We start from the raw sequence: 13,026 nt of genomic DNA, 5'->3' as shown, positions 1-13,026 counted from the left end.
AACGAGTTTTAATGACTCCAACCTAAGTGTATGTAAACTTCAGACTTCAACTGTATGTACCATTTCAAATTGTGAAGCAATTTGAATTGCAGTATCCTTCCCTGGTTGTCTAGTGGTTAGGATTCGGCGCTCTCACCGCCGCGGCCCGGATTCGATTCCCGGTCAGGGAATCACTGTACCTCTTCAAATTACAAAATGATTTCCCCTGCAGTGTCCTTCCGAGGTCTACATTTTATTTCTGAGGTCTTGGCTGATTTCTTTTGAAAATCCCATGATCTCAAGCAAAGAGGCACTGAGTTTGAAGGCAGGCCATGAAATACATCTACAGGTACACCTCCAATTGACTCAAATTATGTCAATTAGCCTATCAGAAGATTCTAAAGCCAGGACATCATTTTTGGTCATTGTCCAAGTTGTTTAAAGTCACAGCCAACCTAGTGTTTGTAAACTTCTGACCCACTGGATTTGTGATACACTGAATCATAAGTGAAATAATCTGTCTGTAAACATTTTTTGGAAAAATTACTTGTGTCATGCACAAAGTAGATGTCCTAACCGATTTGCCAAAACTATAGTTTGTTTACAAGAAATGTGTAGAATGGTTGACAAACGAGTTTTAATGACTCCAACCTAAGTTTATGTAAACTTCAGACTTCAACTGTATGTACCATTTCAAATTGTGGACCAATTTGCACTGCAGTATCCTTCCCTGGTGGTCTAGTGGTTAGGATTCGGCGCTCTCACCGCCGCGGCCCGGGTTCGATTCCCGGTCAGGGAACTAGTCTTTTGCGACTTGTTTACTTGTGCAACCTGTCACCATGAATTTAGTAGGTTATCGCACATATGTACCACTTCAAATTACAAAACCATTTGCCCTGCAGTGTCCTTCCCTGGTGTTCTAGTGGTGCACCAGTCTCTCCTGCACCCCCACAACATGATGCTGCCACTCCTGTGCTTCACGGTTGGGATGGTGTTCTTCGGCTTGCAAGACACCCCCTTTCTCCTCCAAACATAACAATGGTCAATATGGCCAAACACTTCTATTTTTGTTTCATCAGACCAGAGGACATTTCTCCAAAAAGTAGGATCTTTGTCCCCAAACTGTAGTCTGGCATTTTTATGGCGGTTTTCGAGCAGTAGCTTCTTCCTTGCTCAGCGGCCTTTCAGGTTATGTCGATATAGGACTCGTTTCACTGTAGATACTTTTGTACCTGTTTCCTCCAGCATCTTCACAAGGTCCTTTGCTGTTGTTTTGCATACTATTGCTTGTACAGAGGAACGTGGTACCTTCAGGCGTTTGGAAATTGCTCCCAAGGATGAACCAGACTTGTGGAGGTCTACATTTTATTTCTGAGGTCTTGGCTGATTTCTTTTGAAAATCCCATGATCTCAAGCAAAGAGGCACTGAGTTTGAAGGCAGGCCATGAAATACATCTACAGGTACACCTCCAATTGACTCAAATTATGTCAATTAGCCTATCAGAAGATTCTAAAGCCAGGACATCATTTTTGGTCATTGTCCAAGTTGTTTAAAGGCACAGCCAACCTAGTGTTTGTAAACTTCTGACCCACTGGATTTGTGATACACTGAATTATAAGTGAAATAATCTGTCTGTAAACAATTTTTGGAAAATTACTTGTGTCATGCACAAAGTAGATGTCCTAACCGACTTGCCAAAACTATAGTTTGTTAACAAGAAATGTGTGGAATGGTTGACAAACGAGTTTTAATGACTCCAACCTAAGTGTATGTAAACTTCAGACTTCAACTGTATGTACCATTTCAAATTGTGAAGCAATTTGAATTGCAGTATCCTTCCCTGGTTGTCTAGTGGTTAGGATTCGGTGCTCTCACCGCCGTGGCCCGGGTTCGATTCCCGGTCAGGGAATCACTGTACCTCTTCAAATTACAAAATGATTTTCCCTGCAGTGTCCTTCCGAGGTCTACATTTTATTTCTGAGGTCTTGGCTGATTTCTTTTGAAAATCCCATGATCTCAAGCAAAGAGGCACTGAGTTTGAAGGCAGGCCATGAAATACATCTACAGGTACACCTCCAATTGACTCAAATTATGTCAATTAGCCTATCAGAAGATTCTAAGGCCAGGACATCATTTTTGGTCATTTTCCAAGTTGTTTAAAGGCACAGCCAACCTAGTGTTTGTAAACTTCTGACCCACTGGATTTGTGATACACTGAATCATAAGTGAAATAATCTGTCTGTAAAAAATTTTGGAAAAATTACTTGTGTCATGCACAAAGTAGATGTCCGACCCGATTGGCCAAAACTATAGTTTGTTTACAAGAAATGTGTAGAATGGTTGACAAACGAGTTTTAATGACTCCAACCTAAGTGTATGTAAACTTCAGACTTCAACTGTATGTACCATTTCAAATTGTGAATCAATTTGAATTGCAGTATCCTTCCCTGGTTGTCTAGTGGTTAGGATTCGGCGCTCTCACCGCCGCGGCCCGGGTTCGATTCCCGGTCAGGGAATCACTGTACCTCTTCAAATTACAAAATGATTTTCCCTGCAGTGTCCTTCCGAGGTCTACATTTTATTTCTGAGGTCTTGGCTGATTTCTTTTGAAAATCCCATGATCTCAAGCAAAGAGGCACTGAGTTTGAAGGCAGGCCATGAAATACATCTACAGGTACACCTCCAATTGACTCAAATTATGTCAATTAGCCTATCAGAAGATTCTAAAGCCAGGACATCATTTTTGGTCATTTTCCAAGTTGTTTAAAGGCACAGCCAACCTAGTGTTTGTAAACTTCTGACCCACTGGATTTGTGATACACTGAATCATAAGTGAAATAATCTGTCTGTAAACAATTTTTGGAAAAATTACTTGTGTCATGCACAAAGTAGATGTCCGACCCGATTGGCCAAAACTATAGTTTGTTTACAAGAAATGTGTAGAATGGTTGACAAACGAGTTTTAATGACTCCAACCTAAGTTTATGTAAACTTCAGACTTCAACTGTATGTACCATTTCAAATTGTGGACCAATTTGCACTGCAGTATCCTTCCCTGGTGGTCTAGTGGTTAGGATTCGGTGCTCTCACCGCCGCGGCCCGGGTTCGATTCCCGGTCAGGGAACTAGTCTTTTGCGACTTGTTTACTTGTGCAACCTGTCACCATGAATTTAGTAGGTTATCGCACATATGTACCACTTCAAATTACAAAACCATTTGCCCTGCAGTGTCCTTCCCTGGTGTTCTAGTGGTGCACCAGTCTCTCCTGCACCCCCACAACATGATGCTGCCACTCCTGTGCTTCACGGTTGGGATGGTGTTCTTCGGCTTGCAAGACACCCCCTTTCTCCTCCAAACATAACAATGGTCAATATGGCCAAACACTTCTATTTTTGTTTCATCAGACCAGAGGACATTTCTCCAAAAAGTAGGATCTTTGTCCCCAAACTGTAGTCTGGCATTTTTATGGCGGTTTTCGAGCAGTAGCTTCTTCCTTGCTCAGCGGCCTTTCAGGTTATGTCGATATAGGACTCGTTTCACTGTAGATACTTTTGTACCTGTTTCCTCCAGCATCTTCACAAGGTCCTTTGCTGTTGTTTTGCATACTATTGCTTGTACAGAGGAACGTGGTACCTTCAGGCGTTTGGAAATTGCTCCCAAGGATGAACCAGACTTATACTTTTGTACCTGTTTCCTCCAGCATCTTCACAAGGTCCTTTGCTGTTGTTTTGCATACTATTGCTTGTACAGAGGAACGTGGTACCTTCAGGCGTTTGGAAATTGCTCCCAAGGATGAACCAGACTTGTGGAGGTCTACATTTTATTTCTGAGGTCTTGGCTGATTTCTTTTGAAAATCCCATGATCTCAAGCAAAGAGGCACTGAGTTTGAAGGCAGGCCATGAAATACATCTACAGGTACACCTCCAATTGACTCAAATTATGTCAATTAGCCTATCAGAAGATTCTAAAGCCAGGACATCATTTTTGGTCATTGTCCAAGTTGTTTAAAGGCACAGCCAACCTAGTGTTTGTAAACTTCTGACCCACTGGATTTGTGATACACTGAATTATAAGTGAAATAATCTGTCTGTAAACAATTTTTGGAAAATTACTTGTGTCATGCACAAAGTAGATGTCCTAACCGACTTGCCAAAACTATAGTTTGTTAACAAGAAATCTGTGGAATGGTTGACAAACGAGTTTTAATGACTCCAACCTAAGTGTATGTAAACTTCAGACTTCAACTGTATGTACCATTTCAAATTGTGAAGCAATTTGAATTGCAGTATCCTTCCCTGGTTGTCTAGTGGTTAGGATTCGGCGCTCTCACCGCCGCGGCCCGGGTTCGATTCCCGGTCAGGGAATCACTGTACCTCTTCAAATTACAAAATGATTTTCCCTGCAGTGTCCTTCCGAGGTCTACATTTTATTTCTGAGGTCTTGGCTGATTTCTTTTGAAAATCCCATGATCTCAAGCAAAGAGGCACTGAGTTTGAAGGCAGGCCATGAAATACATCTACAGGTACACCTCCAATTGACTCAAATTATGTCAATTAGCCTATCAGAAGATTCTAAAGCCAGGACATCATTTTTGGTCATTGTCCAAGTTGTTTAAAGTCACAGCCAACCTAGTGTTTGTAAACTTCTGACCCACTGGATTTGTGATACACTGAATTATAAGTGAAATAATCTGTCTGTAAACAATTTTTGGAAAATTACTTGTGTCATGCACAAAGTAGATGTCCTAACCGACTTGCCAAAACTATAGTTTGTTAACAAGAAATGTGTGGAATGGTTGACAAACGAGTTTTAATGACTCCAACCTAAGTGTATGTAAACTTCAGACTTCAACTGTATGTACCATTTCAATATCCTTCCCTGGTTGTCTAGTGGTTAGGGTTCGGTGCTCTCACCGCCGCGGCCCGGGTTCGATTCCCGGTCACGGAATCACTGTACCAGGGGCGGAAATCTGATATCAACCTTGGAGGGGACAATTACATTACATTTTCTCAAGAGCAATTCCTGAGGGGGACACCAAAAGTAGTGCTGTAACACATAGTATACGTTGTTATATGTTAAATGTATATTGAGGAACCATAATTCCTACAACTGGATAATTGATAGGTACAGTAGTTAACTGAAGGGTTTTCCCAACTTGTTCAAATGTTTAAATCATTATAATTCTACTACTAATAATAGTTATAGCAGTGCTCCTTACCAGTCCAGTATGTATGCAGGTATTCGTACTTACAACCAGCAATATCAAGAAAGGTCAGTAGGTGACAATGGTACTGTACACTGTATGGGTGTAGTTTTCATAAATACAATGAACATGGTGTGATCACATCTAAAAGAATCTCCATTGAGAACCATCACAAAGTTGGTCTCCGTATTGAATTGACCTTTTAATTTGACTTTTTCTGATACATTTATATAGTCATTAAATATGTGCACCTGGCCTGAGTCTACTACAATATCTTTGCAAGAACAAAAAGCTTAAAATAAGTACAGTTCTAAAAGCAAAATAACTACTTCAATGAAAAACCCAAATAAATCAAACAAAATATCCTTCAGTCAGTGTCTCAACTCTTCAAACAGCAGCTATGGACAAGTATGTCGCACAAAGTATGCTATTTTAAATAAAATAACATGAAATAAATAATTTGTAAGTGTACTGAAAATTACTAAACAAAAGAACAAATATCAATTACACCAGGGGTTCTCAAACAGGGGTCCATGGACTAATTGCAAGGGGTCCGTGAAATAAAAAAGTGTAATGAATGTAGTCAGTACCACAAGGTTTCCAGTAAGTTTACATATAATATAGAGGGGGTGGAGGTCCCTGAGGACCGCTCAAAACCTTGCCTGCCTTGCCTCAAAATATGCAGGGGTTCCAGTACACCAAAAAGGTTGAGAACCACTGCTATACACACTACTGAACAAAAGAACCGAGCATATGTTTGCGGGTTTCCTCAACAACACATCAGTTGCCACTTTCGCAATGCCCTCGCCTGTTGTCTCCGACACCCTGTATAGCCCAATAAACTCCTTGTGAGGGACATGGTCATGGTCAACATAACGCAGACAGACATTCTCCTGTTCAGCACCAGAGACATCTTGAGTACCATCAACAATTAATGAAAATTGTACAATCGGAAGAGACCTAATCTCAGCTGCAATGCCTCGAATGACTATTGGCCATGATGTTCAGAATTTCATTCTGTGCTTTGGGGCCTGTGTACATTGTGGTACGCTCTGTTAACCACTTCAGTAAAATGGGATCATCCTCTTCTGCCCTAAGTTTCAAAAGCTGGTATAAATTCCCACTGTCATCCGTGTGGCCTCTAAAGGCTTGTCCCTGTCTTACTACATGCCGCACCGAACTAACAATTTTCATCAAGCAATGCCTTGCGTCCTCCTGCTGTTTACCCCACGCGCTGGATAACTGGACACTGATTGGATTTAGCTGGTGTGCTGTTACAATTACAAAGTGGCGGTGGGTTTGGCAGTTTTGATGTGCTGTGAATTTTTCAATGGCTTTTCTCCAGTTCCTAAATCCTGCACTAAAGAAGGCAGCATCTGCTCTTTGGCCAAAAGATGGCTGGCTTGAAAACCCTTGGCTCCAGTGAAAACACAACACTCCTTTTACTGATGGATTATAATGTAGCCAGGGGAAATCGCGAAACCATCTCTCTTGAAACGTCAACACTCTGTTGGCAAGAGTTTGCGGTTCTATAAATTGTGGGTGTGGCTGATATGGTTTTGTGCCATCACTGAGGTAACTGGACAATGCTGTGCCACTGTCCCCTATACTGGTGCTGCTGGCAACAAGGGTGACACCTGGTCCTGCCGTGGCTGTGACACTGTCCTCTGAAGTCTCTCTCCTTGGCTCTTTCCCTTTCATCACCCTAACTGACTCACAGTCTGTCTCCTAGAAAAGAAATAAGGTGTTTGCCGTACTCCTAACTACCGGTACCCAAAACTACACAATTAATCACAACAGCAATACCATTGCCGTAAACAAATCTTAGTTTAGTCACCAGTTTAAGTTGAGAGTGGGGGTATCCATGGCATTTTCCAATTATGTCCCTATTTTACAAGTCAAAAAAATTGAGAACCTTTCATAATGTTGCCAAACAAAGACTCAACAAACTTACCTGAGACTCCCTGTCTCTGCCAATCTGTCCCTGCATATCTGTCCCCAACTCTGCTGTCTGTGTGCCATCTGTTGCCTGCTCTGCCTAATGACATCATTGTGAAACATTCCCATTAGCATTTCACTTATTTCTTATGAACATTTTATCAACTAGTCTTTGAGATATTAGGCTACTAGAGTTCTTACTATGCGTTTTGGTGTACTGACAAATACTCTGATGTCCGTCTTCTTACTTTTTTCTGCCATTTTTCTACCTGGCTGGCTGGCCTAGCTGCACACACACACATTTACACAACACATGCTGCAACCTTTTGTAATTTTAATAGTTTGTTTCATATTGGCTGGCTTCCAACAATAGCTGAATTTGTAAAGCTAGCGAGCACCAATTCCGTTTCTGTGTGTTTGCTATAATCTTTGCTACCTGGTTAAATAAAGGTGAAATAAAAATAAATACAAAAGTTCACTAGCGACAATTTATCTTTTGCAACGAGACCATTATATATATTTAAGACAATGGTAGAAGAGAGTGTAGTTCTGTTCTGTTCAGTTTGGACTTCAGTTTATCGCTAACCTTATCACAGGGACGTCGAAGCACTACAGCTGCATGCTGATCTTGGATTAAATTGACGATAGCAAAGATTCCATCTTTGACGACGCCACATAAATGGAATAGGTACTAGCTAGCTTGATAGTTAATGTTGCTTTAGTTTGCGCGCTAGCTCTGCAAATTCAGCTAGTGTGCGAACCCTGCCAACATAAAAATAAATAAATAACATTGCTATGGACCTGCTATGGATTGACTGGATTAACCTCACGTCAGCTACGTACATGTCCCTTTCGGACAGTAGTTACGAACCCTCTATTACCTTGCCAGCTAAAGAACTGGCAGTGGATCAAACCATTGTGAGGCAAAGGGCGGGGGGGGTCGCAATCTTTTGAAACTTAAAAACGCGCTATTAAGTGTCTATAACCAGCACAAGTGCTTTCATTGCGTATTATTAATATTATTGAAATTACATAGTTATGTTTACAGTGATATATTGGGGGGGACAAATCATATTTTTCCCAAGATGGGGGGGTCGTGTCCCCCCCGTCCCCCCTGGGATTTCCGCCTATGCACTGTACCTCTTCAAATTACAAAATGATTTTCCCTGCAGTGTCCTTCCGAGGTCTACATTTTATTTCTGAGGTCTTGGCTGATTTCTTTTGAAAATCCCATGATCTCAAGCAAAGAGGCACTGAGTTTGAAGGCAGGCCATGAAATGCATCTACAGGTACACCTCCAATTGACTCAAATTATGTCAATTAGCCTATCAGAAGATTCTAAAGCCAGGACATCATTTTTGGTCATTGTCCAAGTTGTTTAAAGGCACAGCCAACCTAGTGTTTGTAAACTTCTGACCCACTGGATTTGTGATACACTGAATCATAAGTGAAATAATCTGTCTGTAAACAATTTTTGGAAAAATTACTTGTGTCATGCACAAAGTAGATGTCCTAACCGACTTGCCAAAACTATAGTTTGTTAACAAGAAATGTGTGGAATGGTTGACAAACGAGTTTTAATGACTCCAACCTAAGTGTATGTAAACTTCTGACGTCAACTGTATGTACCATTTCAAATTGTGGGCCTTTTTACACAGAGTATCCTTCCCTGGTGGTCTAGTGGTTAGGATTCGGCGCTCTCACCGCCGCGGCCCGGGTTCGATTCCCGGTCAGGGAACTAGACTTTTGCGACTTGTGCAACCTGTCACAATGAATTTAGTAGGTTATCGCACATACGTACGATTTTACATTGCAACTCTATCCATACCACTATAATAATATATTATAAGTCATTGTGAACATTTTAATATCTTGATGACTCATGCTACATTTATGACATGAATACAAAAACATCCTCCGGGAGCAGGATTTGAACCAGCGACCTAAAAATTTAATTATTTACTATCCTACAGTCCACCGCTCTAGCAACTGAGATATCGAAGGACTACGATGATTTGGAAATGTGGATTATCCTATGCGTTCTGAATCCTTCTTTAATATTTTGTGAGTTAACTTGGAATCTTTCCTAATTAGAAAACTGGAAATGCACGTTTTATTCTCTATAGGGGAATGTGCGAACAACAGGCAAATGTATATCTTTTAGGGGCATTTATGAGGTAGGAAAAGAGTCCTCCTCAAGTCGGATTTCAGCATGTAGTATTCTACAGTCCGCTGCTCTACCAACTGAGCTATTGAATGTGGAGAATATTTTTGGATAAACTTGAAGTGTTTTGTTTTCTTCTGTATGATTGGATTCGTACACCTAGACTATTCTTTAAGGAAACTGGAAATGCACATATTATTCTCTATAGGGGGATGTGCGAACAGCAAAAAATATTGTTTGGGGCCCATTGATGAGGTAGAAAAAGTGTCCTCCTTCGAGCCGGATTTGAACCAGCGACCTAAGGATTTCAGTATTTAGCGTTCTACAGTCCTCCGCTCTACCAACTGAGCTATCGAAGGGACATGGAGGAATTTGGAGCATAAGGTTCATGATTGTACCGTAGCATTGAGTTTAATCTTTTCTACCGGATGTTGATCAACGTTGACCATTCAGCCATCGTGAGATTTCCGTGTATTGAGCGCTCGTCAGAACTGCCGAAATGTCTACAAACGGGTCTTTCCAGGCACAACTTTCTACAATTATGGAGACGCTGACGACGTCTGCCGTTGCAGAGATTATAAAACTGTTCGATTACAGTTCTGCCCTTCTATTCTCGGAGATATCCCGACAACAGGGAGAGAACGACGCTCTTCGGAAGGCATTGCACTGTATGCAAATCGAGCTCGGGACCGAGAGACCAAAGCGGGGCACCTCTTCTGTTGATATATCTTTAGAAGTTCAGCTTTGCGACGTGATCCGTACGTTGAGTGTGACGATGTTCTCTTATAGCGATTTAGCTAGCTCTGTGTAATCATGCATGTAAAAAGTCACTATAAGTAGCCTACATCACCCTTTTATTGTTGTGTGCAGAGAATAATAAAGCTGTGGGGGACCAGTGGTTTCCGGACAAGCAGTTGGTTGTGAGTGAGAGGCACTATGGAGTGGATGCTGCCATCGAAGTGGGAGAAACCAATGCATCGCAGCGAAGAAGGAAGTTGGTTAACACTCATATTTATGGTGTCTGGTCCTTGAACTGCTGCATGTCAATGTTGGCCTAGCTACATGGATGGAGTATTGTATAAATTAATTATAAGACTAGGATGGTACAACGCCTCTCATGATGTTCTTGTTTTACCAAATTGACCACTTTTTAGCATTAACGGTATATTGACAACCATTGAATAGCGAGTGTAGCAGTACATGTTTTCATATCACATTAGAAACCGCCCTGTGTCAGAGAGAAAATTATTGATCTAAAATACGAAGTACCTGTCGGTCAGTGGCAGTCACTCGCCCATGTTGTTCAGTTTGTGTCCACATACAACGTTAGCTTTGGAGTGCAATGGCTTGTATGTTATAGAAGTGGTATAATGTTAGTTTAAACGTTTAAACGTCCTATTTGTTGCAGTGTCCTGACGTGAAACAGATCATTTTACAACCAGACCCTAAAGGCGAGGACAGGCCAGAGGAGGTTGTGGAGGCTAGTCACCCGGAGGAAGCAGAGTACATCATTATCGGTGGAGAAGGAATTGGTAGTTATATCTGACAATACTACTAACACTGTGATCATGTTGACAGTGTTCTGTTGTGTGAACTGCACTTTTTCTACCTGTGTTTACTGTCCCTTCTCTGTTTGAATATGTGCTTTTATTTACATTTACATTTAAGTCATTTAGCAGACGCTCTTATCCAGAGCGACTTACAAATTGGTGCATTCACCTTATGATATCCAGTGGAACAACCACTTTACAATAGTGCATCTAACTCTTTTAAGGGGGGGGGGTTAGAAGGATTACTTTATCCTATCCTAGGTATTCCTTAAAGAGGTGGGGTTTCAGGTGTCTCCGGAAGGTGGTGATTGACTCCGCTGACCTGGCGTCGTGAGGGAGTTTGTTCCACCATTGGGGTGCCAGAGCAGCGAACAGTTTTGACTGGGCTGAGCGGGAACTGTACTTCCTCAGAGGTAGGGAGGCGAGCAGGCCAGAGGTGGATGAACGCAGTGCCCTTGTTTGGGTGTAGGGCCTGATCAGAGCCTGAAGGTACGGAGGTGCCGTTCCCCTCACAGAAGCACCACTCCTAACGTTCCACTCCTTGTGCTATGGGCCATAGAGACTGGCCTTTCTTCAATCTCAGCGTTTAATATGCAGCTGGATTTTGCGAGGAGTTGCTGATTTGTTGTTGGAAATAAGGTTATTGTTTGGCAATGGCACAGAGTACAAGGAGTGGTATGTTAGCTAAACAGACTGGTAGCCATGCTAGTGGTCTTGTGCTGTCATGGGGGAAATTCTAAACCTAAAACCAAGTTTGTTGAACTCTGCGAATTCTATTGCTTTGTTGAGGAGACTTAAGTGTCTCGAGTAAAGCGTCTACATGTGTGTGGGACAGATTGACCTGTGCATACATTTATTGTTTTTTCTTATATCACATTGTTATTTTAGGTAATTTGATCAATGTATTAGTTCAATTTTAGCTGACATTTTAATTTGAACGATTACGAAGTACATTGACTGTTACTACTACAACTTCTATCATTACTGTGGCGGTAACAATAGTGTGAGGGGATTGACACACAAAGCCAAATCACCCCTTCACATTCTGATTGAACAGAAATAGATCTCCCCCTGTTGAGTTAGGTTTCTCTCAAAGTTTATTGGTCGTCACTAGCTTCCACAGCTACAAACCCGCCAGTTTCTACAATTTCTCTTCTTACGTTTTGATTTTAAACCTAACCACACTGCTATTCTTATGCCTAACCCTAACCTTAACATGAAGAGCAAAAATGAAAATACATTTTTACGATAGAGCCCGTTTTGACTTTGTGGCTAGTGAAAACAAAGTTTATTCTGATCAAGGTCGTTTTCTCTACTGACCCTTTTTACTGTACTACAAATATTAGCCTACATATATTTTATTTGTTTGTTTTAACAAATGTAATTTCGACAAAGCAGCTGGTATTCACTGTGTACATTATATCCAATCCATGCTTCTATGTTGTAATGATAAAATATTTTATTCTGTCCTGAGTCTGTCCACATATATAGCATAACATATACTGTTGTATTTCATTGAGAAAACAATTCTTGACAATACGTATTTTACTTGGTCTGGGTATTAAGTATTGCTAGAAGAACTTTTTTATTTATTTCACTTTCATCTTAAAGCGGCAATCAGCAGTTGAAACAATAACAAAGTGTCCTAGCCACCCCTGTTTTTGGTAACAAAGCATAAGGAGGGGGCTGAAGTAATGTACCAACTCTCAAATACAAAGACAGAGCTATGGTTGCAAGGACTGACCAACCATGATATCAAAATTATAGTTTTAACCATGTTTTGAGGCTATGTAGTGGTTGTTTACATTTACTTTGTTTACAAACATTGTGATAAAAAAAGCATCTATTTGGTGTTCTTGGGGTAAAAAAAAGTGTTTATTTTGGGTTCTGATGAGGTATGACAGTTGAATCTAGCTCATGAGGCATTTATAGGTTATATTCTTCAAGAATCAATGAGTACATATTCATTTATACGTCCAAAATGGATGTAGCAACTGCGGATTTCCCTTTTAAAAATTGGCATGCAATTCATAAATCTGTGGTTGATAAATCAGAATAGATTGCAGAGAGTACCAGTATAACAAACACTCTGCTTTGCCCCCTCACGCTCTCATAAACCATTCAAGCCTGGTAGGTGGCAGAGGCGAGCTACACACTTTTCTGTAACGGGTATCAAATGGAAGATGCTGG

General features: G+C 41.0%; 1 long non-coding RNA gene and 8 other non-coding genes across 9 annotated transcripts; 8 read left to right on the top strand and 1 right to left on the bottom strand.

Annotated features, from left to right (window-relative positions):
* Positions 1-98: 98 nt before the first annotated feature.
* Positions 99-170, top strand: trnae-cuc (transfer RNA glutamic acid (anticodon CUC)). The gene has a single exon. It is a non-coding gene; the product is annotated as a tRNA-Glu (tRNA).
* Positions 171-706: 536 nt separating this feature from the next.
* On the top strand, positions 707-778 carry trnae-cuc (transfer RNA glutamic acid (anticodon CUC)). The gene has a single exon. It is a non-coding gene; the product is annotated as a tRNA-Glu (tRNA).
* Positions 779-1,817: 1,039 nt separating this feature from the next.
* Positions 1,818-1,889, top strand: trnae-cuc (transfer RNA glutamic acid (anticodon CUC)). Its single transcript has one exon. It is a non-coding gene; the product is annotated as a tRNA-Glu (tRNA).
* A 535-nt stretch (positions 1,890-2,424) lies between these two features.
* On the top strand, positions 2,425-2,496 carry trnae-cuc (transfer RNA glutamic acid (anticodon CUC)). Its single transcript has one exon. It is a non-coding gene; the product is annotated as a tRNA-Glu (tRNA).
* A 536-nt stretch (positions 2,497-3,032) lies between these two features.
* Positions 3,033-3,104, top strand: trnae-cuc (transfer RNA glutamic acid (anticodon CUC)). The gene has a single exon. It is a non-coding gene; the product is annotated as a tRNA-Glu (tRNA).
* A 1,169-nt stretch (positions 3,105-4,273) lies between these two features.
* On the top strand, positions 4,274-4,345 carry trnae-cuc (transfer RNA glutamic acid (anticodon CUC)). Its single transcript has one exon. It is a non-coding gene; the product is annotated as a tRNA-Glu (tRNA).
* Positions 4,346-8,788: 4,443 nt separating this feature from the next.
* On the top strand, positions 8,789-8,860 carry trnae-cuc (transfer RNA glutamic acid (anticodon CUC)). Its single transcript has one exon. It is a non-coding gene; the product is annotated as a tRNA-Glu (tRNA).
* A 393-nt stretch (positions 8,861-9,253) lies between these two features.
* On the top strand, positions 9,254-12,303 carry LOC139579304 (uncharacterized). Its single transcript, XR_011675726.1, has 3 exons — positions 9,254-10,044; positions 10,157-10,280; positions 10,695-12,303. It is a non-coding gene; the product is annotated as an uncharacterized lncRNA (long non-coding RNA).
* trnay-gua (transfer RNA tyrosine (anticodon GUA)) lies at positions 9,557-9,645 on the bottom strand. The gene is given in 2 exon segments: positions 9,557-9,592; positions 9,609-9,645. It is a non-coding gene; the product is annotated as a tRNA-Tyr (tRNA).
* Positions 12,304-13,026: the final 723 nt, after the last annotated feature.

This window comes from Salvelinus alpinus, chromosome 6 (genome assembly GCF_045679555.1).
Source record: "Salvelinus alpinus chromosome 6, SLU_Salpinus.1, whole genome shotgun sequence".
NCBI classification, from domain to species: Eukaryota; Metazoa; Chordata; class Actinopteri; order Salmoniformes; family Salmonidae; genus Salvelinus; species Salvelinus alpinus.
This window is presented reverse-complemented; position numbering and strand designations above follow the sequence as displayed.